Below are 27,963 nucleotides of genomic sequence, written 5' to 3' on the forward strand. Positions count from 1 at the left end.
GTAAAAGGATTGCCGTGGTCTTGTCAACACAGACCAATATGCTTGGCTGCGGTCCATTGTTCCGTTAGCACTAGTTGTCTTGCAGTCGACCGATTGCTGCAGCGATCCGTCTGCTGCTAGTTAACAGAGCGGTGTCATCTGCAAATTGAGCCAGAATGAGGTTTGCCGCCAATGGTGACATCGTATTTATTGTAGTAAAGAATTCGATAATGTCTAGCGAGCTTATCACGGATTCCGTGCGTAAATTATTCTGAGTAGAATTCAGCGGAAAAGGTTGGCCAAAAATAGTGATCTGACGCTTTTACAGACCACGTTGATCAGGTGCTAAAGTGGTGGAGCGCCTCAGAGAGGACTTGCAGAACATCCTTCATAATTAAGCTTGTCCATTAAAGACGTTTAAGAACCCGTGGCTGTTTATTTAATTTAAATGAAGAACACTGCAACCAGTCACTTTTTTGAAGTAGTTATTTATTCATTCCATGAACCGTTATCGAACCTTTCAGTCTCATCTTCAGCAGCCTATACTGTCACAAGCCGGCACCCAGCATTTTGATTGAAACAGTGTGTACCTTCCTGTACACCAACTGAAGATGAGCCTGGAAATATTCGAAAACCGGTTCATGGAATGAATAGATCCTTAATAATTTAATAATAATAATAACATTTTAATCATGCTGTTGTAATAGAGAATGACTTCAACTTTCCAAGTGTAGATTGGGAGAGTCATGCTATCAAAACAGCTGCCAGAGACAGGGATTCATGTGACTTTATTCTGACATCTCCGAAGATTACTTCGAGCAGATAGTTATAGAACCAATTCGTGAAGGGGACGTCTTACACCTCCTAGCAACAAACAGATCTGAACTTATCGAACCAGCTGACGTAGGGGAAGGTATCAGTGGTCATAAGGCTGTGACAGCAACTGTGACTAGGGTTTTTGCAAGGAATGTGAGGAAAGGTAGGAAAATATTTCTGCATAGAAAGAATGAAAGGATACAAATTGCAGACTATCTGAGTAGTCAGCGTCAAATATTCAGCGCTGAGGACCAATGTGTAGAGCACAAATGGGAAAAATCAAAAGCGTCGTTCAATGTGACTAAGACGAGTATGTTTTGAGCAAGGTATTAAGGGATTGGAAATCACACCGTTATGTAATAGGTGTGTTAGAAAGCAGCTCTGTAAATAAAGAGAGCTTCATCACAAATTCAAGAGAAGTCAAAACACAGCTAACAAACAACAGCTGAACGAAGCGAAAATGAGCGCCAGGAGAGCAATGAGAGAAGCGTTCAATGACTCTGAAAGTAAAATTTTAATTTTGACAGGCGATCTGAGTAAAAACCGCAAGAGGTTCTGGTCTCATGTAAAATCAATAGGCGCTTCGAAATCCTCTATTCATTTACTCAGTAACCCTAATGGCGCCGAAACGGAAGATAACTGAGAAATGCCGAAACACTGAATACAGTCTTCCAAAATTGTTTCACCGCGGAAGATCCTTATGGGGACCCACCTTTGAATCATAGTATGAACTTCGAAATGATAGATATTGAGACGACAGATCGCGGATTAGAGAAACAACTGCAATCGCTTAGTAGTGTAAAGGCATTAGGAGCAGATAAGATTCTAAAAGGATTATGTGAAAAAACTTGCTCCCCTTCTACCAGCAGTTTATCGTAGATCTCTGGAAGAACAAAGAGTACCTTGTCAAGAAGGTTCGTGGGACAGATGCACAAAATTATAGGCCTAGATCGTTGACGTCAAGTTGTTGTACAGCTATGGAACATGATTTATGCCAAAAATTATGACATTTTTGGAGAACGAAAAATTCCTCTAAAAATCAACATGAACTTCGCAAACAGAGCTCTTGACAAATTCATCTCGCTCTGTTCCTCCATGAAATCCGTAAGCGCTTTAGAAAACAGCTCTCGGACTGAATACGAGCTTACCGAATATCGGACTAAATTTGCGAACGGATTCAAGACGTTATTCCTGATAGCACTCACCACGTCGTTTGTAACGGAACAAAATTGGCAGATAGAAAAATAATTTCTGGAGTACCCCAGGAAAGTGTGATTGGACCGTTACTGCTTATAGTGAATATAAATGACACAGTAGAATCTGTCGGAAGCTCTGTAAGACTTCGCAGATGATGCGGTTGTCTATAAGAAAGTAATAAAGCCAGAAGACAGTATCGATTTGCGGAGTGAATAACAGAGAATTTATGAATGGTGCGATCTCTGACAGTTGACCACGAATGTAAAGAAATCCACTACTGTTCAACTACAAAACTGATGACAAATTGCTGATCTACCGTAAAACGTGTATGTCATGACCCGAAGTTCGCCTAAGGTATCGCCAACCCCTCACATACTATAGCATCACGGGTCTGCATATGTACAAGGCGTTGCCGCCCTGGACTGCTTCGACCACAACACCGACAGACGGCAGGTCAAGCGCCACAAGAGGTTATCCAACCTCTGTCGTGTCACCTGTGCGGAACTGGATCGACACAAATTCCTCCGCGCCGCTGCTATATATGATGGTGCAAGCCAGCATATCGGCAGTTCGCTCCACCAGAGCTCTGGACCACATGCTCCTGTTCTTAGCAGCCCATCAGTCAGAGCCCTGTCGGAAGCCACCATAGCGGGACCACGACTTTCTAGGGATAACCGAGACGTCTCTGTCGGCGGACTACACTTTATCGTACTAAAATTAGAACTTGTGGACTCTGTACGTAATTTCAAGCGAATGTTTGTTAATAGCTCTCGATTGACAATCCATACTTCACTTTTCCACTAAACCTATATTTTCTTGTAAGTCATTTTGTTACAAAATAGATAAATTTGGTATATTTTAGGATGCATTACAAGTCTGTCATTTCTTCCAGTAAAATTTCCATTGGAATGCCTACGACTCTGATTTCTTGCAACGTTGAAGACATGTTAACTCTTAACCTTCCACCTTTCTAGACATACCTCTTTCCTCAAGTACGCCCTTCAGTCACTTCTTTACCTATTGTTTCATTCAGTAATATCAGTTCACTTAGAGTTACATGGTTCAAACGTTATTTGTATCCCGAATATGAAAATCTGTCATCGATAGTTGAGGTTATCATACGGAAATACCCTCTTTTATTAATAAGCTGTCGCAGAACAATCAAGTTTAAATTTATTGGGAGCATGCAAGAAACTTTCCTGAAAATTCCTGGCAGATTAAAACTGTGTGCCGGACCCAGACTCGAACTCGGGACCTCAGTTGGTAGAGCACTTGTACGCGACAGGCAAAGGTCCCGAGTTGGAGTCTCGGACCGGCACACAGTTTTAATCTGCCAGGAAGTTTCATATCAGCGCACACTCCGCTGCAGAGTGAAAATCTCATTCTGGAACTTTCCTGAAGTTAATAAAAAAGGTACCACCCGAAATATTTTCATCAATTATTTGCTAGATGGAACCGTTAATTTAAGTATGTGCTTATAAGAATTCATAGAACTTCGAGAACCAGATTATGCTGGCAGTGAGGGTTACGTGGTTATGACGTACACAGTTACCTGTAGGGTGAGCATTTCCTTGGAGCCGTCCACCATGTGTAGCTGGTATCTGCCGCTACTGACCATTGTTTCAGCGTCCAACAGGCGATCCTTGCCAGAGGTCAGCGAGGAAATGAGGGAGGCGGAATAGCCAGCCACCACCACCGTCGCCGTCAGGTGAACCGTCACCAGCAGCACGCGGAACCACAACTGGCTTGGGGGCCTGTCGTAACCTGAAGATGACGGAACCTTTGTGCAGTGCGCTTTTGTTAAGCGGACTTCAGGGAAGCTATATATGTGGGAGTGGGATCTGTTATCCACTCCATTTTTGGGAACTTTCTTATGTTAATTGTATCGATTATTTATAAATAGTTCATTTAGATATATGAAATTGAAATGAAACAACGGAAAATGCAGAGTGGAGTAATGAAAAGGATAGATTTCTTCTCACCATATAGAGGAGAAGTTGAGTCGCAGACAGGTGCAGCAAAAACCATGTTATACATGTGAGCTTTCAGCTCAAATGCTTTCTTCCAACCAGAAAACACGCACTGATTCATGCAAGGACAACACGTACAGACATGACCACTGTATCGGGAAATTGAGGCCGGAGTGCGTGCCTGATGGGGAAAGCGATCTGGGTGGTGGAGGTAAGGAGGACGCTGGGGTGGTGAGAGGGAGGTATAGGAGGGTGGGGAATGAAAAGGGTGTACTGCTGCTTGCAGGGGAAGGCAGGGACGTGGTAGGGATTGGGTAGGGCTACTAGTGCAGTAACGAGGTTTGAGGAAAGGAGGGAAAGAGATTTGGAAAAGGAGAGAAGTAGAGGAGGCCTCTACATAGCCTTCTATTCCATCAGTTCACCCACAAGTTCCTCTCTTTGTTTCTTCTCCTCTACTTATCTTCTTTTCACTCCTCACCACCCTTCCCTCCACTCAAACCTCCCGACTGCACCTTGCAGCTCTACCCTGTGCCCACCACATCCCTGCATGCTATCATGAGCAGCACTGCACCCTTCTGTTTCTCCCCATCTCCACCCCATGCTCCTCCTTGTCCCCCACCACCCAGATTGCTTTCCCCACTGGCACAGTTGCTCACAGTCCAATTTCAGTGGCCAGAGACAGTGGACGCATGTGTTTGTGAGTTGTGCTTGTGTAAATGAGTGTGTGTTTTCGACATTAGAAGAAAGACTTTTGGCGAAAAGCTCACATTTATAGCAGTTTTGTTGCTGTGCCTGTCTGCCACTCAATATCTCCCATGTATGGTGATTGACAATTTATCCATAATATTAAAATTAGAGTCAAGTAGATTAAATTACAGAATTAAATCAATGTACTTGAAGGTGGCATTTTCCATCAATAATTATTCACAGGTTCAGCTGTAGAAATGTAATAAGGGCAGATTGTAATTGCTTTTATAACAACTATAATGAGGTATATGGACTATGCCTACGTTGATGGTAGTTACGTTTCGAAAGCTAAAATAATAAATGTTTCGACATAGGATTATACAGACAACCGGTTGCTGATAACTGTTAGGTACATTGATCTAGATTTCGACACCTACTAAAGGTATCTTCATCAGTGTTGAAGCTAGTGTACGGCTGCCGAGTAACTGCTATGTTTAAAAGTATAAAATAATACCTTTCTACGAAGTGTTTAAAGGAAAAGAAGTCGTATCTTATCATAACAAACCAAGATTCACAAGCAATTATACACCCATGCTGTTTACTCTGTCACTTCTCTTGATGCTACTTATCAATGACTTTCAGGTCAACCGAAGATTCTAAGTAGACTTTTACTGGGGAACTTTAATGCATATCATTAGCAGCTATCGATTGGTGCACTGATGGTATTTGGCGACACTTGACACTGACGCTGTATCTGCATCTGCAGGCTACGGTTGGATCAGAATGGACATATTATGTAAAGGCAATGTCTCTGATTGATCATCACATGCGTTCCTGACCAGTGTCATCATATGTGGAAGCAAAGTGTCCCGCAGGAGTAACGCTTGGAAATCTCTCATGTGCCACAGAGGTTTCCAAAAATACAAACTTCACATGTTCTTTCATGTGATTGGACAGCTCATATTTGAGTCTCATTATTCGACTTATTTGTTAGTAACTTTCGTTGATATCATCTTGTTTCACATCAAAGACACGTGCTTGCCAAAACTTGTCTCCTGTAAAAGCATTCCAGAGAAGTTCAGAGTTCAGCGATGTCTCTCATCATGGGGTTGCAACCCTTGTGACCTGCAGGTCAATCAAGATGTGTAGTCACTGGTTAGAGGTCTGGCTCGTCCACTGTGCACTGACATCTGCAGCATACAATAAATTTGTAGTTTATCTCGTAACTGCAACATGGTTCATAGGCTCACTCGAGTATGACTGACTGCCAAGATATGTCATTTTCCTCTCTTTGGAGGCTTCATTTTATGCAGACATATTACGACAAGCTATCACTGACATCCAGGAGTGTAGTGCAAGGGTTGTTGTTTCCAAGTGTAGAGTAGCAATGAACATATATTGTAATCTATATGGCCGTTAGAAGAAGTAAAAGGCTGCAACAGTCTGAGCAGCTAATTGCACTGCTGTGCGTGGTTCATGTTTCAACAAGATATTTATATACTTCTCCAGATTGACGTGAATCGTGAAAGGAAATTTTTAAGGCTCCTGAAAATTGCCACTCTTTTATTAAAGGAAATATAGGAAAAGACTCACTACAAGGATTATTAGTCCGATAATAGAAACATAAAGCCATAGTAAATGGTACATGGAAGAAAATCGGCATTACAGAAATCTAAGTGAACAAGATGTGTTCATCATTGTTAAAGGATGTATTTACGAAGAAAAGAGGAGCAGTAATATGGAACCCGAGTAAGGTGGCATGGTAACTAAGACTGTTTAAGCGAACCTCTTGTGTTCTCTTACCCCCGAACGACGATCGATTTGCGACCTTCAAACAGTTAATAAAGTTAACCCACATTTCTTAAAGGAAGGGATTGTTTTTTGTCTTTGTAAATCACGTATTTCCTTATTTAAGTATCTATTCTGAAATCATCTAACGACGAGATGCGTGTCCCACGTTCAGCGAACGTCGCGTTTACCAGGAGAGCCCGAACTGGAATACCAGTTCTGGCACTGTGGTAGAGACCCTGCCGATAGCGGCGTACAGTTGAAAGACCCTGGAGCACCCTGGAGTCCATCAATAATGCTAACGCTACACACTGACAAAGGAAGTGACATATCTAGAGGGGGCGGAGGAAAGGAAGTGAAACTTAACGGGTTGAGGAGACGTTTGATGTTACTTCGTTGATTACAGTATCGAGCCCAATGTATGTGTAACTAAGTAGAATGAGCCCACTTGTCGGAATGACATTACACCTTTCTGCCCTAGATGCACGCGCTGATTTCGTTGGGAAGAGTGCAATCAAACCGTTCTATCCTCTCCTTAGGCAGTGTGATCCACAACTGCTGAAATCGATCCTTGAATCCTCGATACTAGTACTGGGACGGAGTTGAAGTCCGAGTTGTTAACACACATGCCTATCGGGGCACTACCAGCCCTAACCTAAAGTCATACTCGAAAGCTCACCTCATCATGCAGCGGGAGTAACACAGCTGTGACTCTCGAAAAATTGAAAGAATCGTACCACTCCTTAGGCCGCCGCGATACTTACCGACGGTAGTCATTCAGGATAGTGGTAATCGCGAATCTTAGGACAGTAAGTATGACGCCATTCTTCAGCTATCCATGCCTCCCTGTCACGGCACCACTCCAAACATAGCGGTAATTCTCTCGTCCGGCTACTGCTAGTCTCCAATCAACGGTGAGGGATAATACAAAACGTTCCACGTAGCCAGTTACTTGTTCTCGGATCGTGGGCATAGAAATGAAGAGGTTAAGAGGTGCTTTGAGATGAACAGTACGGCAGTCGACCCTTGTAGTGGTCAGTATACTTGCCCTCACGTTCCCCTGCAGTCTAACACAGGCGTCTGCATACCCCACAGATCTGTATATTCCACGATTCGGCCAGCCGGCAAAATCGAGACCGACAAAGAGGCCCCTTTCACTCTGTACGAGGTGCTGATAACGCTGTCTTACACGAGTACAGGTATCTCCGTGTCCTTCACGGTGATCACTCAATATCTGACGCTGTTCATGCCGCTTATATAACCTCCTAGGCTTGGTAACAACACTAACAACAGTAAACACGAACAATATTAATGCACTCTCGTGGCCGCTCCAGCTGTCACACGGAATTGTAGCTAATCATTTACATACCCACCTGTGGGTGATTAACTTCTTTTGTAGCGCAGTGTAGCCACAAAGTTGTTGTTGTTGTGGTCTTCAGTCCTGAGACTGGCCTGATGCAGCACTCCATGCTACTCTATCCTGTGCAAGCTTCTTCATCTCCCAGTACCTACTGCAACCTACATCCTTCTGAATCTGCTTAGTGTATTGATCTCTTGGTCTCCCTCTACGATTTTTACCCTCCACGCTGCCCTCCAATGCTAAATTTGTGATCCCTCGATGCCTCAGAACATGTCCTACCAACCGATCCCTTCTTCTAGTCAAGTTGTGCCACAAACTTCTCTTCTCCCCAATCATATTCAATACCTCCTCATTAGTTATGTGATCTACCCATCTAATCTTCAGCATTCTTCTGTAGCACCACACTTCGAAAGCTTCTATTCTCTTCTTGTCCAAACTAGTTATCGTCCATGTCTCACTTCCATACATGGCTACACTCCATACAAATACTTTCAGAAACGACTTCCTGACACTTAAATCTATACTCGATGTTAACAAATTTCTCTTCTTCAGAAATGCTTTCCTTGCCATTGCCAGTCTACATTTTATATCCTCTCTACTTCGGCCATCATCGGTTATTTTACTCCCTAAATAGCAAAACTCCTTTACTACTTTAAGTGTCTCTTTTCCTAATCTAATTCCCTCAGCATCACCCGACTTAATTTGACTACATTCCATTACCCTCGTTTTGCTTTCGTTGATGTTCATCTTATATCCTCCTTTCAAGACACTGTCCATTCCGTTCAACTGCTCTTGCAAGTCATTTGCTGTCTCTGACAGAATTACAATGTCATCGGCGAACCTCAAAGTTTTTACTTCTTCTCCATGAATTTTAATACCTACTCCGAATTTTTCTTTTGTTTCCTTTACTGCTTGCTCAATATACAGATTGAATAACATCGGGGAGAGGCTACAACCCTGTCTCACTCCTTTCCCAACCACTGCTTCCCTTTCATGCCCCTCGACTCTTATAACTGCCATCTGGTTTCTGTACAAATTGTAAATAGCCTTTCGCTCCCTGTATTTTACCCCTGCCACCTTCAGAATTTGAAAGAGAGTATTCCAGTCAACATTGTCAAAAGCTTTCTCTAAGTCTACAAATGCTAGAAACGTAGGTTTGCCTTTTATTAATCTTTCTTCCAAGATAAGTCGTAAGGTCAGTATTGCCTCACGTGTTCCAACATTTCTACGGAATCCAAACTGATCTTCCCCGAGGTCGGCTTCTACCAGTTTTTCCATTCGTCTGTAAAGAATTCGCGTTAGTATTTTGCAGCTGTGACTTATTAAACTGATAGTTCGGTAACTTTCACATCTGTCAACACCTGCTTTCTTTGGGATTGGAATTATTATATTCTTCTTAAAGTCTGAGGGTATTTCGCCTGTCTCATACATCGTGCTCACCAGATGGTAGAGTTTTGTCATGACTGGCTCTCCTGAGGCCATCAGTAGTTCTAATGGAATGTTGTCTACTCCCGGGGCCTTGTTTTGACTCAGGTCTTTCAGTGCTCTGTCAAACTCTTCACGCAGTATCTTATCTCCCATTTCATCTTCATCTACATCCTCTTCCATTTCCATAATATTGTCCTCAAGTACATCGCCCTTGTATAAACCCTCTATATACTCCTTCCACCTTTCTGCTTTCCCTTCTTTGCTTAGAACTGGGTTGCCATCTGAGCTCTTGATATTCATACAAGTGGTTCTCTTCTCTCCAAAGGTCTCTTTAATTTTCCTGTAGGCAGTATCTATGTTACCCCTAGTGAGACAAGCCTCTACATCCTTACATTTGTCCTCTAGCCATCCCTGCTTAGCCATTTTGCATTTCCTGTCGATTTCATTTTTGAGACGTTTGTATTCCTTTTTGCCTGCTTCATTTACTGCATTTTTATATTTTCTCCTTTCATCAATTAAATTCAATATTTCTTCTGTTACCCAAGGGTTTCTATTAGCCCGCGTCTTTTTACCTACTTGATCGTCTGCTGCCTTCACCACTCCATCCCTCAGAGCTACCCATTCTTCTTCTACTGTATTTCTTTCCCCCATTCCTGTCAATTGTTCCCTAATGCTCTCCCTGAAACTCTCTACAACCTCTGGTTCTTTCAGTTTATCCAAGTCCCATCTCCTTAAATTCCTTCCTTTTTACAGTTTCTTCAGTTTCAATCTGCAGTTCATAACCAATAGATTGTGGTCAGAATCTACATCTGCCCCTGGAAATGTCTTACAATTTAAAATCTGGTTCCTAAATCTCTGTCTTACCATTATATAATCTATCTGAAACCTGTCAGTATCTCCAGGCTTCTTCCATGTATACAGCCTCCTTTCATGATTCTTGAACCAAGTGTTAGCTATGATTAAGTTATGCTCTGTGCAAAATTCTACAAGGCGGCTTCCTCTTTCATTCCTTCCCCCCAATCCATATTCACCTACTATGTTTCCTTCTCTCCCTTTTCCTACTGACGAATTCCAGTCACCCATCACTATTAAATTTTCGTCTCCCTTCACTACCTGAATAATTTCTTTTATCTCGTCATACATTTCATCTATTTCTTCATCATCTGCAGAGCTAGTTGGCATATAAACTTGTACTACTGTAGTAGGCATGGGCTTTGTGTCTATCTTGGCCACAATAATGCGTTCACTATGTTGTTTGTAGTAGCTAACCCGCACTCCTATTTTTTTATTCATTATTAAACCTACTCCTGCATTACCCCTATTTGATTTTGTATTTATAACCCTGTAATCACCTGACCAAAAGTCTTGTTCCTCCTGCCACCGAACTTCACTAATTCCCACTATATCTAACTTTAACCTAACCATCTCCCTTTTTAAATTTTCTAATCTACCTGCCCGATTAAGTGATCTGACATTCCACGCTCCGATCCGTAGGACGCCAGTTTTCTTTCTCCTGATAACAACGTCCTCTTGAGTAGTCCCCGCCCGGAGATCCGAATGGGGGACTATTTTACCTCCGGAATATTTTACCCAAGAGGACGCCATCATCATTTAATCATACAGTAGAGCTGCATGTCCTCGGGAAAAATTACGGCTGTAGTTTCCCCTTGCTTTCAGCCGTTCGCAGTACCAGCACAGCAAGGCCGTTTTGGTTAATGTGACAAGGCCAGATCAGTCAATCATTCAGACTGTTGCCCCTGCAACTACTGAAAAGGCTGCTGCCCCTCTTCAGGAACCACATGTTTGTCTGGCCTCTCAACAGATACCCCTCCGTTGTGGTTGCACCTACGGTGCGGCCATCTGTATCGCTGAGGCACGCAAGCCTCCCCACCAACGGCAAGGTCCATGGTTCATGGGGGGGAGCCACAAAGTATATTGAATTATTAATCTTTGGTATGTATATCGAAATGTACGGTGAATGAAAAATATAGTTCTAATTGTTAACCGATTTGAAGAAATTTTACTTTAAATCAAGACCTGTTTTTTGTGTTAGGCGTCTAAGAATTGCAGGTAACAAAGTTCAAATTCCCGGTCGTAAATATTCCATATGAGATCACGCTTATCATAACAAAAGCAGTGCCGCACACTGAAAACACATTTGGAGGAAAGGTGCTCAATTTATCAAAGATCATCTACATCTACATCTACATTTATACTCCACAAGCCACCCAACGGTGGGTGGCGGAGGGCACTTTACGTGCCACTGTCATTACCTTCCTTTTCTGTTCCAGTCGCGTATGGTTCGCGGGAAGAACGACTGTCTGAAAGCCTCCGTGCGCGCTCGAATCTCTCTAATTTTACATTCGTGATCTCCTCGGGAGGTATAAGTAGTTGGAAGCAATATATTCGGCACCTCATCCAGAAACGCACCCTCTCGAAACCTGGCGAGCAAGCTACACCGCGATGCAGAGGGCCTCTATTGCAGAGTCTGCCACTTGAGTTTGCTAAACATCTCCATAACGCTATCACGGATACCAAATAACCCTGTGACGAAACGCGCCGCTCTTCTTTGGATCTTCTCTATCTCCTCCGTCAACCCGATCTGGTACGGATCCCACACTGATGAGCAATACTCAAGTATAGGTCGAACGAGTGTTTTGTAAGCAACCTCCTTTGTTGATGGACTACATTTTCTAAGGACTCACCCAATGAATCTCAACCTGGTACCCGCCTTACCAACAATTAATTTTATGTGATCATTCCACTTCAAATCGTTCCGCACGCATCCTCCCAGATATTTTACAGAAGTAACTGCTACTAGTGTTTGTTCCGCTATCATATAATCATACAATAAAGGATCCTTCTTTCTATGTATTCGCAATACATTACATTTATCTACGCTAAGGGTCAGTTGCCACTCCCTGTACCAAGTGCCTATCCGCTGCAGATCTTCCTGCATTTCGCTACAATTTTCTAATGCTGCAACTTCTCTGTATACTACAGCATCATCCTCGAAAAGCCGCATGAAACTTCCGACACTATCTACTAGGTCATTTATATATATTGTGAAAAGCAATGGTCCCATAACACTCCCCTGTGGCACGCCAGAGGTTACCTTAACGTCTGTAGACGTCTCTCCATTGAAAACAACATGCTGTGTTGTGTTTGCTAAAAACTCTTCAATCCAGCCACACAGCTGGTCTGATATTCCGTAGGCTCTTACTTTGTTTATCAGGCGACAGTGCGGAACTGTATCGAACGCCTTCCGGAAGTCAAGTAAAATAGCATCTACCTGGGAGCCTGTATCTAATATTTTCTGGGTTTCATGAACAAATAAAGCGAGTTGGGTCTCACACGATCGCTGTTTCCGGAATCCATGTTGATTCCTACAGAGTAGTTTCTGGGTTTCCAGAAACGACATGATACGCGAGCAAAAAACATGTTCTAAAATTCTACAACAGATCGACGTTAGAGATATAGGTCTATAGTTTTGTGCATCTTCTCGACGACCCTTCTTGAAGACTGGGACTACCTGTGCTCTTTTCCAATCATTAGGAACCTTCCGTTCCTCTAGAGACTTGCGGTACACGGCTGTTAGAAGGGGGCAAGTTCTTTTGCGTACTCTGTGTAGAATCGAATTGGTATTCCGTCAGGTCCAGTGGACTTTCCTCTGTTGAGTGATTCCAGTTGATTTTCTATTTCTTGGACACTTATTTCGATGTCAACCATTTTTTCGTTTGTGCGAGGATTTAGAGAAGGAACTGCCGTGCGGTCTTCCTCTGTGAAACAGATTTGGAAAAAGGTGTTTAGTATTTCAGCTTTACGCGTGTCATCCTCTGTTTCAATGCCATATTCATCCCGGAGTGTTTGGATATGCTGTTTCGAGCCACTTACTGATTTAACGGAAGACCAGAACTTCCTAGGATTTTCTGTCAAGTCGGTACATAGGATTTTACTTTCGAATTCACTTAACGCTTCACGCATAGCCCTCCTTACGCTAACTTTGACATCGTTTAGCTTCTGTTTGTCTGAGAGGTTTTGGCTGCGTTTAAACTTTGAGTGAAGCTCTCTTTGCTTTCGCAGTAGTTTGCTAACTTTGTTGTTGTACCACGGTGGGTTTTTCCCGTCCCTCACAGTTTTACTCGGCACGTACCTGTCTAAAACGCATTTTACGATTGCCCTGAACTTTTTCCATAAACACTCAACATTTTCAGTGTCGGAACAGAAATTTTCGTTTTGATCTGTTAGGTAGTCTGAAATCTGCCTTCTATTACTCTTGCTAAACAGATTAACCTTCCTCACTTTTTTTTATTCCTATTTACTTCCATATTCAGGGGTGCTGCAACGGCCTTATGATCACTGATTCCCTGTTCTGCACTAACAGAGTCGAAAAGTTCAGGTCTGTTTGTTATCAGTAGGTCCAAGATGTTATCTCCACGAGTCGGTTCTCTGTTTAATTGCTCGAAGTAATTTTCGGATAGTGCACTCAGTATAATGTCACTCGATGCTCTGTCCCTTCCACCCGTCCTAAACATCTGAGTGTCCCAGTCTATATCTGGTAAATTGAAATCTCCACCTAAGACTATAACATGCTGAGAAAATTTATGTGAAATGTATTCCAAATTTTCTCTCAGTTGTTCTGCCACTAATGCTGCTGTGTCGGGAGGCCGGTAAAAAGAGCCAACTATTAACCTAGCTCGGTTGTTGAGTGTAACCTCCACCAATAATAATTCACAGGAACTATCCACTTCTACTTCACTACAGGATAAACTACTACTAACAGCGATAAACACGCCACCACCGGTTGCATGCAATCTATCCTTTGTAAACACCGTCTGTACCTTTGTAAAAATTTCGGCAGAATTTATCTCTGGCTTCAGCCAGCTTTCTGTACCTATAACGATTTCAGCTTCGGTGCTTTCTATCAGCGCTTGAAGTTCCGGTACTTTACCAATGCAGCTTCGACAGTTTACAATTACAATACCGATTGCTGCTTGGTCCCCGCATGTCCTGACTTTGCCCCGTACCCTTTGAGGCTGTTGCCCTTTCTGTACTTGCTTGAGGCCATCTAACCTAAAAAACCGCCCAGTCCACGCCACACAACCCCTGCTACTCGTGTAGCCGCTTGCTGCGTGTAGTGGACTCCTGACCTATCCAGCGGAACCCGAAACCCCACCACCCTATGGCGCAAGTCATCCGTATTTTGGTTGTCTGTGGTTCCAGAAAAGTCATTAAGCCCGAAATATTTTTCACTGTTATATTCAGCAGCTGTCACTTTACAAGACGCTGCAGCTCTGGATGTCCACCGAGCGAATTTCATTGAGACACTAAGTTTGCATTCGGGAGGACAAGGCTTGAAATTCCAGTCCGCCCGTCGAGATTTATGTTTTCCGTGGTTTCCCTATATCGTTTAAGGCAAATGATGGGATGGTTCCCTTAACGAGGGCACGGAAAATATTCCTCACCACCGTTTGCCAGATCGGTGATTTGTTCCATCTATGAGGACTCTATCGTCGATGGTATACTGGATCCAAATACTCCTTCATGAAGGGTCTATAATTTGTCACATGTATAGGTTAAACATGAATGAAGACGACAAACTGCAGGGGCAGATTGCTGATTGGAAATGGAGGAAGAGAGGTTCTACGAAAATGTGTTCGGGAATGGATGGTGTGCGTGTTACAATAACAAATCGTCCTGGAACACAGAACACAGCTGCATCGTATCCATGTCGCAACAGATGTTCAGAGTGACCTCCACAGGATTGCACGTGACGGTTGTCATGCAGGATACACATTATCGTACTTTGGTTTACAATACATTGGAGGGCCACTTGCTTGGAGCTTGTACTAGGGTTCGTCCTGTACACACAGACCGCAGCCTTCCTCCATGTTCGTCTGTCTGAAAGAGCTCACGATCAGACAAACGCCAAAAAAGGGCTTGAGAGAAATGCTTTGTGGTGTGCTTGATGTCTGTGAGGGTGCTCGTTTTGGTACAGCCGCGCTGCCTCTCGACCGTTTCCATCTGCTTGGCCCTACACAATCACCATCGCGATATAAATACCAGATCACACTGCTGCTTACAGCACGCTGCGTCAATCACACAGCCTGCAACACGCAAGGAACACACGGTACGTGGTCAGAGGAAATTTCATTCCTCAGCGCCATCTACCGTGGCAACGACGCATTTCCGGACAAATGTTCGTTCATAGGACCTTTTTTCCACCATTTCCTGTCAGGAATATGTCCTTGCAATTTGTTGGTTTTACTAATGTTCACCATGTATACCATTGCGCGCTGGTTATTTTGTGTGTAATATTTCTGTGTGGTTACTGTAGAAGTATTTCGCACAAGGGTTATGTTAAAAAAATTGATAGCAGTGCGATTGTAAAGTTGATTGTTACCTGTTGAATAGCTACTTTTAGTTTTCAGTCATATTATTACTTTATTTCGTGATACAGTTATTGCTGAAGTAATACAACGATGGTATTCTGAATCAGATTCAGACAATTTAGTTGCCTTAGGTAGTCTTTGAAGCTTATGGCAAGCCGTGTGCTTGCTTCTAGTTCTGCGAGCCAATCGTACTGGCACCCACCGCGTGACAAGCTCTGGACTGAATTTTGAGTAAGTACTGTCGTATAGTGGTCGGCGTGAAGGTGAGACCCGCTGAGCTAAATGCAGCAGGTTTCTGGGTTTTCTGTTTGGTGAGGAAGCTTATGTTATTGGTATTATCCGTAGACATTACTTATTCGTTAAATTTATTGTGATAAACGTTCGTGAAGTACTAGCGTTTCACGGGTAAATTTTCACTGATTTACATAGCAATGTTGCTATGAAAGCCGCCAGTGGAACTACTCTCCGCTTGCCTTTACTACGAGGGTGAGTCAAATGAAAACCTTAAATATTTTATTAAATAATATTTATTGTGCAGAAGTAATACAAAGCTGTATCACTTTTCAACATAATGTCCCCCAAGCTCAATGCAAGTCCTCCAGCGCTTACAAAGTGCATAAATTCCTTTACACAAAAATTCTTTTGGTAGTCCGAGCAACCACTCATGTACCACGCGGCGTACCTCTCTTCATTAGAACCGAACTTATTTCCTCCCATTTCGTCTTTGAGTGGTCCAAACATACGGAAATCACTTGCGGCAAGGTCTGGGTTGCTCGCTCTCTTCGTTTCTGGTTGGTGGAAGTGAACCCAGGTTTCGTTCCCAGTAACGATTCTTGCAAGTAAGCCATCGCCTTCTCGTTCAAAGCGCCGAAGAAGTTCTTCACAAGCATCAACACGTCGTTCTCTCATTTCAGGAGTCAGCTGCCGTGGCACCCATGTTGCAGACACTTTGTGAAACTGGAGCACAGCATGCAGAATGTGTTGTGCTGACCCATCACTAATCTGTAAACATGCTGCAATGTCATTCAGTGTCACTCGGCGGTTTTCCTTCACTATGGCTTCAACTGCTGCAATGTTCTGTGGAGTCACAAATCGTTGTGCCTGACCTGGACGAGGAGCATCTTCCACTGAAGTCACACCATTTGCGAACTTCCTACTCCATTTGTAGACTTGGTGCTGTGACAAACATGCATCACCGTACTGAACCTTCATTCGTCGATGGATTTCAATAGCTTTCACACCTTCACTACGCAAAAACCGAATAACAGAACGCTGTTCTTCCCCGGTGCAAGTCGCAAGTGGGGCGACCATCCTTATACTGATGCTGCGACGGTATGTGTGAATCTGCACTATGCTGCCACCTAAAGGCCATTATGCACGCTGTTTGTAACACGCTTACCAACTAACAGGATAACGGTGCGAAATTTTGATTTGTTACTACAAATTTAAGGTTTTCATTTGACTCACCCCCGTAATTCTGCGTCTTATGTGGTCAATGAGGCTTGGTATAGAATCCGAGTTTAGTGATTCAGTTCGAAGAGTAATACAGAAATTTAGATCACTCTGCACTCAGTTTAGCTTAGTAAATATTTTGTGTCGTGTATAGAATGTAGTTCGTATAAACTTTGCGTATCTGACTTATCTGTCACGTATCGTTATGCTGTTATGGTATGACGTGTTAGTCTGTTCTCTCAAAGTTTGAATTAATAATGTGACGTGTGTTGCTCAAGTTGTTGTGGATTGGCAAGAGAGCCAACCCACTATGAGAGGAAGCCGAAAGGCACGCGTTTTAGCTCACGCAGGCTGGCGTGAGGTCTGGAACAGGTCAAGGAAATGAGACTAGCAAAAAAGGACGTTGCTGTGGAATACTTAACTTTAATCCATAAATGGTGAACATCGCTCTTGACGGTACATGTTTTACAGCATCAATAGTAACTGGTAATGGCGCCTTGCTAGGTCGTAGCAAATGACGTAGCTGAAGGCTATGCTAACTATCGTCTCGGCAAAAGAGAGCGTATTTTGTCAGTGAACCATCGCTAGCAAAGTCGGCTGTACAACTGGGACGAGTGCTAGGAAGTCTCTCTAGACCTGCCGTGTGGCGGCGCTCGGTCTGCAATCACTGATAGTGGCGACACGCGAGTCCGACGTATACTAACGGACCGCGGCCGATTTAAAGGCTACCACCTAGCATGTGTGGTGTCTGGCGGTGACACCACACAAGTAATTATCATTTTGTACTGTAGTCAGTTCCAGTTCATTACTTAATCACGTGGGTTATAATTTAACTACAAAAGGGCATGGTTTGTTCAAATTAGGTCATGGTAGGATTCACTTGCAATAGTAAATGCAACGACAACAAATCGTCCCGGAACACGGTACAGGGCTGCATCGCATCCACGTCACAACAGATGTTAAAACACAGCAGATACCTCCTACACATCGTATTGTTGTAACTGACAAGGGAAGCTCCCCATCGCACCCCCCTCAGATTTAGTTATAAGTTGGCACAGTGGATAGGCCTTGAAAAACTGAACGCAGATCAATCGAGAAAACAGGAAGAAGTTGTGTGGAACTATGAAAAAGTAAGCAAAATATACAAACTGAGTAGGCCATGTGCAAGATAGGCAACATCTAGGATATTAAGAGCGCAGGAGCGCCGTGGTCCCGTCGTTAGCGTGAGCAGCTGCGGAATGGGAAGTCCTTGGTTCAAGTCTTCCCTCGAATGAAAAGTTTACTTTTTTTATTTTCGCAAAGTTATGATCTGTCCATTCGTTCATTGACGTCTCTGTTCAGTGTAATAAGTTTAGTCTCTGTGTTTTGCGACCGCACCGCAAAACCGTGCGAGTAGTAGACGAAAGGACGTGCCTCTCCAATGGGAACCGAAAACATTTGATCGCAAGGTCATAGGTCAACCGAGTCCTCCTCAGGTGAACACGTCTGATACATTCTATACGACACTGGTGGCGGCATGTGCGTCACATGACAGGAATACGTTGTTGACCCACCTAACTTGTACACTTGGCGAATGGATAAGAAGATTCTTCTACCTTGCCCGATTTAGGTTTTCTTGTGGATGTGATAATCACTCCCAAAAAAGTGATGAAAACATAAGAGTTTGTCAGATAATAACTGTCTGAAAATAAAAAAATAAAATTTTCATTCGAGGGAAGACATGATCCAATGACCTCTCGTTCCACAGCTGCTCACGCTAACCGCGGGACCACGGCGCTCCTGAGCTCACACTCTCCTTGATGTTGCATATCTTACCATGGACTACTCAGTTTGTATATTTTGCTTATTTTTTTCATAGTTCTACACAACTTCTTCCTATTTTCTCGATTGATCCGTGTTCAGTTTTTCAAGGCCTATCCACTGTGCCAACTTATAACTAAATCTGAGGGGGGTGCGATGGGGAGGTGCCCTTGTGAGAACTGCCATTAATGCAAACGCTGTCCACGGAGAGCTCTGGTGCATTCTGTGACTACCTTGTTGCAGGAGAGCGGCTACCAGGACGAAGCCGCCGTCACGGACAGGATCGAAGAGGCTGCAGCAGCTGACGGCCAGGAAGAGGAGGGCGAGCGTGCAGATGAGGGCCGCCCACAGCCGCCGGCAGAAGGGCTGCAGGAAGCCGTACCAGTGCAGCGGCTGCGCGCTCGGCTTCCGCGTCAGCAGCACGATCCTGCGTGCAACAGACCGCTCACTGTACTACCTGCTCACAAGTAGTGCTATCCACGTATGGAGGCAGACCACTGTTGCACTGTTCTGCGATCCATCCTGGCGACCAAATAGATTTAGATATGCTACGGACGCCGCGCGATAAATATCACTGGACTTCGATAAATAATTTCTCCACCACCCTGCGACGAGACCATACTGCAGTGGCATCGCAGTTATGTTCACTATTCTATGTGTACTTTTGAATCTCCACACATACTTTGCGATCCACCAGTTTCCTTGTACTACAGGTGCACATCCTGCTTCACTCACAGATGGAAACAGGGACAAACGGCTATCCATATGCTTCCGTACGAGCCCTGGATTCTCTTACTTTCTCTTCGTTGTACTTACGCGAGATGTACGTTGGTGGCAGCAGGACTTTTCTGCAGTGTGTTGCAAATGCCGCTTTTCTACACTTTCTCCAGTCATTAATTAATACTTCCGGGCTGAATTGCCGTGGTCCGTATATAAAACTTCTTCTCCTTCCTGACGTTTCGTTGCCTACTGCGGGCAACATCTTCTGAGGTGAGTCGGCGACTGGCTGCTAGGCGCTGGTGGTCCCGCTTATATAGAGCGCTTAGATGACGCCACCACTCGTCACGTGCTTTCGACTTTAAAACTATCTCTGGCTAGTGCCATCTCTCTCGATTACAGGTAATCGATTGTCACTTCGTTGGTACAAAGTCGACCGCCATATCTCGTCTAGTTTTAATCCTTCTTCTTTTCTATTGAAATTACACTCCTGGAAATGGAAAAAAGAACACATTGACACCGGTGTGTCAGACCCACCATACTTGCTCCGGACACTGCGAGAGGGCTGTACAAGCAATGATCACACGCACGGCACAGCGGACACACCAGGAACCGCGGTGTTGGCCTCGAATGGCGCTAGCTGCGCAGCATTTGTGCACCGCCGCCGTCAGTGTCAGCCAGTTTGCCGTGGCATACGGAGTTCCATCGCAGTCTTTAACACTGGTAGCATGCCGCGACAGCGTGGACGTGAACCGTATGTGCAGTTGACGGACTTTGAGCGGGGGCGTATAGTGGGCATGCGGGAGGCCGGGTGGACGTACCGCCGAATTGCTCAACACGTGGGGCGTGAGGTCTCCACAGTACATCGATGTTGTCGCCAGTGGTCGGCGGAAGGTGCACGTGCCCGTCGACCTGGGACCGGACCGCAGCGACGCACGGATGCACGCCAAGACCGTAGGATCCTACGCAGTGCCGTAGGGGACCGCACCGCCACTTCCCAGCAAATTAGGGACACTGTTGCTCCTGGGGTATCGGCGAGGACCATTCGCAACCGTCTCCATGAAGCTGGGCTACGGTCCCGCACACCGTTAGGCCGTCTTCCGCTCACGCCCCAACATCGTGCAGCCCGCCTCCAGTGGTCTCGCGACACGCGTGAATGGAGGGACGAATGGAGACGTGTCGTCTTCAGCGATGAGAGTCGCTTCTGCCTTGGTGCCAATGATGGTCGTATGCGTGTTTGGCGCCGTGCAGGTGAGCGCCACAATCAGGACTGCATACGACCGAGGCACACAGGGCCAACACCCGGCATCATGGTGTGGGGAGCGATCTCCTACACTGGCCGTACACCACTGGTGATCGTCGAGGGGACACTGAATAGTGCACGGTACATCCAAACCGTCATCGAACCCATCGTTCTACCATTCCTAGACCGGCAAGGGACCTTGCTGTTCCAACAGGACAATGCACGTCCGCATGTATCCCGTGCCACCCAACGTGCTCTAGAAGGTGTAAGTCAACTACCCTGGCCAGCGAGATCTCCGGATCTGTCCCCCATTGAGCATGTTTGGGACTGGATGAAGCGTCGTCTCACGCGGTCTGCACGTCCAGCACGAACGCTGGTCCAACTGAGGCGCCAGGTGGAAATGGCATGGCAAGCCGTTCCACAGGACTACATCCAGCATCTCTACGATCGTTTCCATGGGAGAATAGCAGCCTGCATTGCTGCGAAAGGTGGATATACACTGTACTAGTGCCGACATTGTGCATGCTTTGTTGCCTGTGTCTATGTGCCTGTGGTTCTGTCAGTATGATAATGTGATGTATCTGACCCCGGGAATGTGTCAATAAAGTTTCCCCTTCCTGGGACAATGAATTCACGGTGTTCTTATTTCAATTTCCGTGCTTGTAGATCTCTATAGCTTCTCTATACATGCGAGTATAATAATGCGAGGTCCTAGCTATCACGTTTGTCTCACTAAATTTTATTTCGTGATCACCGTCTTTGAAAACATGTTCCGCTACAGCTGATTTGTCAATCTGTCCCAATCTACAGTTCCTTTTGTGTTCCGTTAGGCGTGTATTAACACTCCTTTTAGTTGTTCCGATATAAACCATGCCACAGCTACACGGAATTTTATACACACCTGGGGTAGCTAAGGGCTGTCGTGCGTCCTTCACCGGTCTTAAACTTTCAATAATTTTCTTGGTAGGTTGAAAGAGGAAGGAAGGAGAAGAAGTTTTATATATGGACCACGGCAATTCAGACCGGAAGTTTTAATTAATGAAGACGCTGGCCGTGAAAGCTTACATGTTATGATTTCTCCACAGTGTTGATTTCTCCACGCTGAAGGGCCAAAGAAACTGGTACACCTACCTAATCTCGTGTAGGGCACCCGCGAGCACGCAGTAGTGCCGCACAACGACGTGGCATGGACTCGAATAATGTCTGAAGTAGTGCTGGAGCGAACTGGCACCATGAATCCTGCAGGGATGCCCACAAATCTCTTCTGAACAGTACGTTGCAAGGCATCACGGGTATGCTCAATAATGTTCATGTCTGGGGAGTTTTGTGGTCAGCGGAAGTGTTTAAACACAGAAGAGTGTTCCTGGAGCTACACTGTAGTAATTCCGGACGTGTGGGGTGTAGCATTGTCCTGCTAGAATTGCCCAAGTCCGTCGGAATGCACAATGGACACGAATGGATGCAGGTGATATGGCATTATTCTTACGTACGTGTCACTTGTCAGTGTCGTATCTAGACTATGAAGGCTCCTCTACACTCCAACTGCACACTCCCCACACCATTACAGGCCCTCCACCATCTTGAACAGACCTCCGCTGACATGCAGGGTCCAAGGGTTCGTGAGGTTGTCTCCATACCCTACACTTCCAGCCGACCGGGGTGGCTAAGCGGTTAAAGGCGCTACAGTCTGGAACCGCGTGACCGCTACGGTCACAGGTTCGAATCCTGCCTCGGGCATGGATATGTGTGATGTCCTTAGGTTAGTTAGGTTTAAGTAGTTCTAAGTTCTAGGGGACTGATGACCTTAGAAGTTAAGTCCCATAGTGCTCAGAGCCATTTGAACCTACACTTCCATCCGCTCGATAGAATTTGAAACGAGCCTCGCCCGACCAGGCAACATGTTTCCGGTCATCATAAGTCCGATGTCTGTGTTGACGGGCCCAGACGAGGCGTAAAGCTTTGTATCGTGCAGTCATCAAGGGTACATGAGTGAGCCCTCGGTTCCAAAAGCCCATGTCGTTAATGTTTCGGTGAATGGTTCACACACTGACTCTTGTTGATGGCCCAGCACTGAGAATGATTCTCTTCAGTCATCGTTGGTTCCGTTCTTGCTGGATCTTTTCCCGGCCGCAGCGATGTCGGAGATTTGATGTTTTTCCGGATTCCTGATATTCACGGTACACTCGTAAATTGGTTGTACTGGAAAATCCTCACTTCATCGCTGTCTCAGAGATGCTGTGCCCCATCGCCCCATCGCCGACTATAAGACTACTTTCAGTCTCACTTAAATCTTGATAACCTGCCATTTTGGCGGCAGTAACCGATCTAACAACTGTGCCAGACACTTGTTGTCTTATACAGGCGTTGCCAACTACAGCGCCTGTTTACATATCTCTGTATTTTAATACGGATGCCTATACCAGTTTCTTTGTCAGTGAATAGAAGAATGTTTCTGCTCCCGAGGAATTCCCATTTGCACTCACGAAGCATCTCCGTAACGCTCGCGTGTTGATCGAATCTACGCGTAACAAAAATCAAAAATAGTAGCTCATCTCCCAATTGCTTCGACGTCTTCCTTTAAACTGACCGGGTGAGGATCCCGAACACTCTATCGGTGCTCATTTATGCGTCGCACTGTTCTTCTGTGTGCTATCTCCCTTACAGGTGAGCTATACTTACGTAGAATCCCCCATATATACCGAAATCGACAATTCCCCTTCCCTACAACCGGCCTTATTTGTTCGTTCCATTTCATATCCCTTCGCAAAGTTAAGTCTAGGTATTTAATAGACTTGACTGTGTTACTAAGCAGACCACTAATGCTATATTAGAACGTTACAGGGTTCTGCATTACCTATCGGTTTTTTTGCATTTAAAACAAGCTGCCATTCATCACACTAAATAGAATTTCTTTCGAAGAGGGTCTGTATTCACTTGCATTCGCTTTACTTCGACAGTTTTCCGAACACAACAGCGTCATCAGCAAACAACTGCAGATTGCTGCTTATACTAATCGTCAGAACAGTTATGAATATAAAGCACGAAAGCGGTCCTGTGACATTTCCCTCTGGCACACCTGATGTTTACTAGCCGATCATGACAACATACTGAGTTCTATTACTTGAGAAGCCTTCGAGCCATGCTCGTCTTTGGGAACACACCCCGTACGCTCGGACCTTCTTCAACAGACTGCAGTGCCCCTCATCCATGACTCGCAAGATATCGTGCAAGAAAAGGACAAGCTGCGTTTGCCACGAACGATGCTTTCGACATACTTGTTAATTTGTGGATAGAAGCTTTTCTGCCTGAAAGATTATATTCCAACTTTAAACATGCTCAAGAATACTTCGCCAGCCGAAGTTGAAGATACTAGTTTGCCAATTTTGCGGGTCTGTTCTTTTACCCTCTGACTTTCCGAAATTCGAGAGATTCGTGACAGGTGCAAGCTACATAGGGGATCAATACCGAAGAGGATTCTCTTTTAAAGTGAGCTGGGATTCCATCTTGATCTGGCGACTTATTTGTTTTCAGTAGTTTTAACCATAGATGCCTGTTTCTATGTGATCCACACGGGTGTTCGTACGACGGTCGAACGATGGTATGAATGTACGACTCTTCTGTGTAAATGTTTTTAAACTGCAAATTTAATGTGTCAAATTTCCTATTTTAGTGTGCTGTTGCCATAGCAGACTGTTGTTTCCCTCTACGTCGCCGCACCTAAAGAAACCTAATCCCCTCCACGCTTCCCCATTGCTGTCTCTCCCTGCACAGAGGTGCCTTCCGACGTGATGACCACAGCAACTACACTTGCTGACAGTTACACAGAGTGTATCGTAGCAACTATGTTGTAGTAATATATATATATGTCTCCCTATCTCTTTTGTTTTTCTTTCAGATGTATTTTTAATAATTTTGATTCAGCTAAACTGACATTAAATTAAGTAAAGGCTTCGCCTAAATTTAATGCTCTAGAATCACGTCACCTGTAAAGTGATATGATGAAACTATTTGTTTGTAAACACATCTCGTTACTCAATTTCAATACTAGTAAAGACAAAGAGCATAGGAACTCACTAACGCTCGTGGTCGGAAATGATTGGAATATTCATTTCGCGGGAAAGTAGCTTCAGCCTCGCAAGTTGCAGAACGTTTTTTCGCTTTCAGTAGCGTGGTAGACACTCGGAGCGACACTGTCTTAGAGGAATTACCGGAAGAGATCTACTGAACAACACATCGAAATATCGCTGTCGTCATAAAGATCTTCTATCAGCTTATTAGCTGTACTGGTTACATGAAACTGTGTAAATCATAAACTAAAGCATAACGTACAGAATGAGACCTATTTAGGTATATTCCACTTTAACAACAAACATCACTTCCATAACTCATAAATCTGAGTTTTGGTGCTAACGAAGTACTGGTACAAGTGCTAACCCATCTCTGAGACAACGCCATGTTTCGAAAAATGTTCTGCGTCGTAATAGGTTTTGGTTTGTCGATGATGGAGTGACTTTTTTGAGTTAAAAAGTGTAATTTTTGCGTGTGAAGTTATTTAGAACGACGGTAGGTCTGCGTTCCCAAGAGGTGCTGCTACATCATTATGGGTAAGTTGTTTCTGGTGGCGCTTGGCTTCGCATTGGTGTGATATTCGATGTCTGGTGGCCTACTGTTCAATTTTAAGCTTAGAATATGCAGTTGATCAAGTCTTTCGTTTTGAAACTTAGTTTCACGTTCTGTTTTGCAAGGGCAATTTAAAGAAACTTGTAGCAATGAACTTTCAGTTCATATCGTTTATCAGTTTTATAGCTCTAAATACATTTTAATTTCAGAGTCCTGTTGAAATTTACTTTTGTTCACATTCCTGATAACGTATTAATAGCTATTATCTAGTGAGTACTTTTCTCACGATATTTCAACTGTAAGGACGATTTACAGACACCTCGCAAAGCCGTATATGGGAAGACGTACGCGAGGGTTAAACGTTTATCGTGTTCTCTTGAAGATTTAAAGGCGCAAAACACGGCTGTAATTACCAGTCCCTTGTATTCATGTTTCTTATCAGAGGAAAACTACACTCGTCGACAGTAAATAGCACATTCATTGGAGTCTCTGCTACATTATTTTAGTGGCTAACCATCTGATATCGTGGCCACCATTTTATAAAACTCAAAACTGGTAATTACTGCATGCAACGGTGAGACAGAGCAGAGGGACTACCCTTGAATGTAAAAACAAGTGTAAGTACTGCACTGTAGTTTTTTAAGGCGCTCGCAGATGCTACAGTCTGTTGTAATTCTGTTGGCACGCTGGCTACTAGGGAAAGTGAGTAGCGAGGCATCTAAAGCTCAAGTTACTAGACACTGACACAGTACAGATACCAAATCTAGATCCTTCAGGTTTACTCTTGCTTGTAACGTGCATTCATCTCGTCATAGTGGTAATTAGACGGAATTTTTTATTTAACACTCACCACGCCTGATAAGTTGCAAGAGTGTCTAAAAAAGTTTCCCATATTCTGAAAGGAGATAGTATTGATCAAAACTAGCAAAAAGTCTTACAAAAAGCGTACGCGTGGAAACAAATACTTGTTGAGATATTGGTCATTTTATTCGAGGATAGTCATTTGTCTACTGACACCGAAGGAAGTGTTCACAGTGGTTACCACTCATAAAGACAACCTCCGGCCCTCCATGTCACAGATCCTTGAACTCAGATTTCGTTCCTTAGACGGACGTACCCTCTTGTAATACAAGCACACTGTAGATGGGCACTGAATGAACGAATGCCTTTTAATGTTCCCGTAGCAAGTAATGCAAGGGATTAAAGTGAGTTGAAATGGAAGTCCTTGTTACGGGACCTCTTCGACTAACCCACAACTTACTCAGCGCTTGTGTTAGGAACTGAGACGGCGCCCCGTCATGCGTAAATCACATCCACTGGTTTTCTGTAATGGTAAAGGTCTTCAGTAACGCAGATGATTGGTCGCGCAGAAGTTAGCGATTAGCAGCACCTGTCTACCACTTTTCCTTCGACATATCTACAGCGATTCAACAAAAATATGGACGCAACAAAAACGTAATACACTGCTGACCATTAAAATTGCTACACCAAGAAGAAATTCAGATGATAAACGGGTATTCATTGGACAAATATATTATACTAGAACTGACATGTGACTACATTTTCACGCAATTTGGGTGCATAGATCCTGAGAAAACAGTACCCAGAACAACCACCTTTGGCCGTAATAACGGCCTTGATACGCCTGGGCATTGAGTCAAACAGAGCTTGGATGTCGTGTACGGGTACAACTGCCCGCAGCTTCAATACGATACCACAGTTCATTAAGAGTAGTGACTGGCGTATTGTGACGAGCCAGTTGCTCGGCCACCATTGACCAGAAGTTTTAAATTGGTGAGAGATCTGGAAAGTGTGCTGGACAGGGCAGCAGTCGAACATTTTCTGTATCCAGAAAGGCCCATACAGTATCTGCAACATGCGGTCTTGCATTATCCTGCTGAAAGGTAGGGTTTCGCAGGGATCGAATAAATGGTAGAGTCACGGGTCGTAACAAATATGAAATGTAACGTCCACTGTTCAAAGTGCCGTCAGTGCGAACAAGAGGTGACCGAGACGTGTAACCAATGGCACCCCATACCATCACGCCGGGTGATACGCCAGTATGGCGATGACGAATACACGCTTACAATGTGCGTTCACCGCGATGTCGCCAAACACGGATGAGACCATCAAGATGCTGTAAACAGAACCTGGATTCATCCGCAAATATGACGTTTTGCCATTCGTGCTCTCAGGTTCGTCGTTGAGTACACCATCGCAGGCGCTCCTGTCTGTGATGCAGCGTCAAGGGTAACCGCAGCCATGGTCTCCGAGCTGATAGTCCATGCTGCTGCGAGCGTCATCGAACTGTTCGTGCAGATGGTTGTTGTCTTACAAACGTCCCCATCTGTTGACTCAGGGCTCGAGACGTGGCTGCACGATCCATTACAGCCATGCGGATAAGATGCCTGTCATCTCGATTGCTAGTGACACGGGGCCGTTGGGATCCAGCACGGAGTTCCGTATTACCCTCCTGAACCCACCGATTCCATATTCTGCTAACAGTCATTGGAT

Source organism: Schistocerca cancellata, chromosome 2 (genome assembly GCF_023864275.1).
Source record: "Schistocerca cancellata isolate TAMUIC-IGC-003103 chromosome 2, iqSchCanc2.1, whole genome shotgun sequence".
NCBI lineage: Eukaryota > Metazoa > Arthropoda > Insecta > Orthoptera > Acrididae > Schistocerca > Schistocerca cancellata.